Here is a 4,919-nt window from a genome sequence, read left to right as displayed (position 1 = left end):
TCATCCTACCTGCACACTGCCGTGGTGAGACAATTCCGGCTACCCCAGCTTATAGGGGAAAATATAATCCAGCCATTCGGGCATACCCCTCCCCTCTGCTTCCCTCACGTTAATAAGATGTGTAACTAAGGTGTACCCATATATGTTTAATGTGTTGTAATCACTCCTTTTGAACCTCCTGCCCCAAATTGCTTTGTTTTCCCCACAATAAACCTTGCTGTTGTTAGAAATTTAGTAAGCACTGAGCGAGTTATTCACTCAAAAAAGTCAGGACATAAGTTCCTGTATCCTCTGTGTGAGGCGATACCCACGTGTGGATCTCTCAGCAAATCCTGATAAGTTAATACACTCCAATAAGGAGATATAATAGGTCACGGATCGTGACAGTGTTCTAATGGCGAAAAGTTGACTAATTTTGTAGGTGGTTCTTCTAGTCTGTATTACTTGAGTTTTGGAAATTAAGTGTATGATTTAATAACCAGCTTACTCCTATCTTCCCACTAAAAAAGTGAACCATAGTATTTCTTTTATATAATCCCCTTAAAGAGGTTACCCAGGTAATGTTTGAGGAGGAAGCCCAAGATTCAATTTATAGTTGTAACCAGTTGCTTTCTTATTAAAACTTACAGTTCTTGGATATGAATTTTTATAAGCCTGAATGTTCCTGTACAAGCTCCCTGCTTTATATCTATCTGATACTTGGAATTGACAGATCATCAACACTTCACTAAAATTCATACTGTTGTGTGGTATGTCTGATGCTTCTGGTTCTTATTCATGTTCATATTGGCAAGTGGAATTGTCTGTGGCTTATCTTACATTTTGTGCTCCCTGCAATTTGAAGCCTGCCTGTATTTCACAACGGCAAGAAGACCTACCTGCTACATAGCCCACAAAAGACTTTTCTGGGAAAGAAATTGTCTTGGTAATGACTGATGTTGTTTGTATTTTCTCTGAAGTTTGTTTGCTTGTTTTGGGCCTGCCTAGGAAATAAAACAAAGTGTTTATGATCATGTAAGGATTTACACAAAAAATTATCTGGCCAAGGTTTATGTTCTCCTCCTGTTTCTGTAATGATGAGCTGTTGTCCTTCTCCCTTCCATTTAGATTGTTTTCTGACAAGTTGTTCCTGCTTCATATACTTCAGAAAGCAAGAAATTGGTTCTTCAGAGTATGTAATTCGGTGTTGCTATTTAATACACACCATTAAGAATATGAAATTCTGGGAGACATCTTTGCCTAGGATTCTTGCTGACATAATAGGACTGCTATCAGATAATCTGAGGAGTTAACCAAAGGCATGCCTGGTCTGAATTTGAGAACTTAGTTACAGTAACTTACTGTTACTTTAGTGGCTGAAAACTAACATTTTTGAGATAAAGCCCCTTGTATTGCATCCCACAGCCCAAGAAGTTTATATGCTTGGGCTATTCTTGCTGAATTTTTATCAGAATTATAAGATAGTTCCCAAACTCAGGATTGAATTAGTGGGTGAAAATATGAAATTCTTGGTCATTAACTATGTTTCAGAAAACCATATTTAACCCCTTTCCTGTGTGGTTGTAGAGTATTCCAGTAGGCTGAAAGCAGTGCTTAGGTCAAAGTGACAATAAAATGCATAGTCTATCTTTTCTTAAACCACAAAAACAGGGACCATATTTAAATGGTCTGCTAAACTCCTGGTAGTTTATCAGCCCCTTGATCACTTTGCAATGGAACCCACCTTTCTGCAGTCAGGAGAGCAGATGCTACACTGATCAGTGGTCTCTAAGTTGACTGATGATGGTGATATTTATTCCTTTTAGAGCCAACATACATGCATATATGCATACCAGTCTCCTGCATGTCTTTACCTGCTGCAAGAAGCAGTCCTTTTGGGGAAAACCTCTTTTGCCTGATATTTCAACAACATTTGAACTCTCCCTGTAGCTGTTGATAAACCCTTTGCATTGTGCATTAGAGAGGTTTGAACCACTGTATACTTTCTCAAATAGTTTCGGGCCTAGATTAGGAGGACAGTAAAGGTAAGAGGGAACACAGATTGCAGAAACAGAAATTGATCCATGTCCATTTTTTTTCACCTGCTAATTTACCACATGTGTTCTGACAGTTGGAGACTGGAGTTACCAAGAGTAAAGCACTGAGCTAAAATAAAGGAGAGGAAGATGTGGAAAGTGACACTGATGATGCTCTGCTGAGGGTCTGCTGTGACCTCCTGCCTATGCTTACTTATGTAAGCAAAGTGCTTGTTAGTGAACTAGAAGGACAAAAAAGAGCATACAAGAAATGGAAAGAAGTAAGGACAAGCTACAAAAGAGCTGTGTAAAAGCAGTGCTTAGACAACCAGATGGCCTAATATAATTAAATTTCTTGTTAGGTGGATGAGAGCAGTGATGCTTGTTCTTGTACCTTAACTTTAGAATGGCTTTTGATGCAATCTCACACAGCATTTTTATCTGGACCAGAGGAAGTATGAGTAAAGTGAATGGACTGTTGGGTGCTTTGAACTGGCTGGATCGCTACATTCGATTTAGCTACTGAATATTCATTTGTAAGGTGGTTAAAAGTGGAGAACTCTAAGGTGACACTGTGGCTGATGTTCAGTATCTTCACAGGTGACCCTGATTAGTAGACAATGTTCTTTTGTGAGGGAGGGAGCTGATATGCTGAAAAGTAGAGCCTGGATTCAGGATTTGACTGGCAGAAACCTCAGGCAGGTTGACAAGGAGTAGTGCAACATTCTTAGCTTTGCTGAAGGAGATCCTGGTGCTGAACATGAGCCAACAGTGAGTTCACAACATACATATGTCAGCTCATATGAGGGGCTGCAGCAGGAGAACTAGATCAAAGGAAATTATTATCCTATTCATGCTGTCAAGGCTGCAGCTGCAATACTGTTTTGGGCTCTTTGGTTCCAGAAGGATGGTGAGAAACTATCCAGAAGAGGCTACAAAGATGGATAGGAGTTAGGAACAGATGTCCTATAGCTGTTGTGAAACCTCTGTCCTTGAAGGGTGTTAAGAATTGGCTGGACAAAGCCATGACTAACCTCATAGGAACTCAAAGTAAGCCTGCTTTCAGTAGAAGGGTGGCCCAGGTGTTCTCAATTCCCTTTAAACCAGATTTTCTATTGTTCTTTAAGGAAAAAGTCAGGTGAGGGAGCAATAAAAAAAAGGTCACATGGATCATACTAGCAACTGAAGCAGCAGGAGATAGGAGAATTATTCACAACCTGAAGTGTTAGAAACTTTCAGGAAGAGAGGGTGAAAGTACACAAAAGGTGAGTGGTGATGTAGTCCCATAATGATCTCTACAGCAACTTTGTATTTCCCTCAATGCTATTTGTAGTCAAGAAAACGTTATAGTTAATAGGACTGAAAACAACAGTGCAGAAAGCACTATATTCTGAGCTTGAAATAATGAAGAAAAGAATTAGGAGAGGGACATGTGTGGCAATATTTGGAAGTCTATTTCCTGTAAAACTGAACAGGTTGTGAGCTGAGCAGGATTATTTACCTTCTCATGAGCTCTGTTTTCAGAATAAGTATCTCATGGACTTGTCCCATATTTTGTTGTTGATAAAACATTAGTGACCGTTTTTTCTTTTGGTGTTGTTGTGGTTTTTTTGTTTATTTGTTTTGTTTTGGTTTGGTTTTGTTTTCCTTGGAATGTGTGCCCTGACCTGTCTTCTGGGCTTAAAGGCTGACTCATCCTTATCCACATCTGGGGACTTTTGTACTTGGGACTTAACATGTTGTAGTATTGAATTACTCTTCGTTTAAAAATCAACATGTCTCATCTCCATTTTCTGTAAAGTATTTTTTCTGGAAGCAAATGGAAAGAAGCATCAAATTCTACTAATTAATTTTGAGGGTGTTCCTTGTGGAACTTGAAAATAGCTAATTTGTGGGAGGAGATTGTTCTTGTGAAAAGGCCTGAAACTATAAACCAGAGAAAACCAGCCTGTTTTTGCAGTCAGTATTTATTGAGTAGTTTTTTCTTTCATTTTGGTTATTGTAGCATTGCTGTTGATGTTGGTTTTTTTTAATTCCTGAACCATGTGTGATTAAGAAGAGTTGTTAAGAAGAGTTGTCTCTCAGTCCTGGATCTTCATCAACAAGAAAAAAGGGACTTTGTAAATAACTCTTTTTGTAAGTGTCAGAACACCTAAGAAGTGCCTTTGGTCATAGACTAGACCTTTATTTTGTGTCCTTTTGCAGTAGCTGAAAAGGGTGGGAGGGAGCTTTTGCCTTTTTTAGAGGTGATTTTTAGCCTCTTTGGACTATAAGTGCTCTGAGATCATGGCAAAAGCAAGGGTCTCTGTAACCTGAATTTTGCTGTATCCAATTTAATGGGTAAGCCATGTGTATTTTTGCTAGCTGAAGTTAGTGTCAACTTTACCTAACTTTACCAACTGCACCTAAAAATGCAGTAGTATGGTTACAGACCTGGGGAGAACCCAGCCTCCAGTCCTTGCTTTCACATCCAAATGAATTTAGGACAGTATCAGGGAGACTGTAGTATCCTTACTAGCCTATGTCCAGATAGGTATCCCCTCGATCCCCACTAGGTGTTTTGTCCCAAGAGCATTAGCTTCCAGCTCTTCTTTACACTTGATGGAAAATTTCACTCTGGGAATGAGACAGATTTCCCCTGACAACTCTAAATTAAGACATCAGGGTAACTACACCTGATCCCTGCAACCCCCCTGGCAACAACTCTAAATGCAGTGACTTGTTTTGAGTGACAGCACTCAAGGAATTAGAGCTCACCTCTACAGTGTGGATGAAGCTTGTGAAAGTAGAGCTTGGTCTCCATTTAATTAGCTTCTTTGTCATAGCAGCTTGACATACTGGTATAACAAGCTAGAATGTCAAGTGGATTACAGACATCAAACAACAGCTGCTATGCTTTTAAAC

Source organism: Chaetura pelagica, unplaced genomic scaffold (assembly GCF_000747805.2).
Source record: "Chaetura pelagica isolate M959 unplaced genomic scaffold, ChaPel_1.0 scaffold11, whole genome shotgun sequence".
Taxonomy (NCBI): Eukaryota; Metazoa; Chordata; class Aves; order Apodiformes; family Apodidae; genus Chaetura; species Chaetura pelagica.
Note: the sequence above shows the minus strand (reverse complement) of the source record.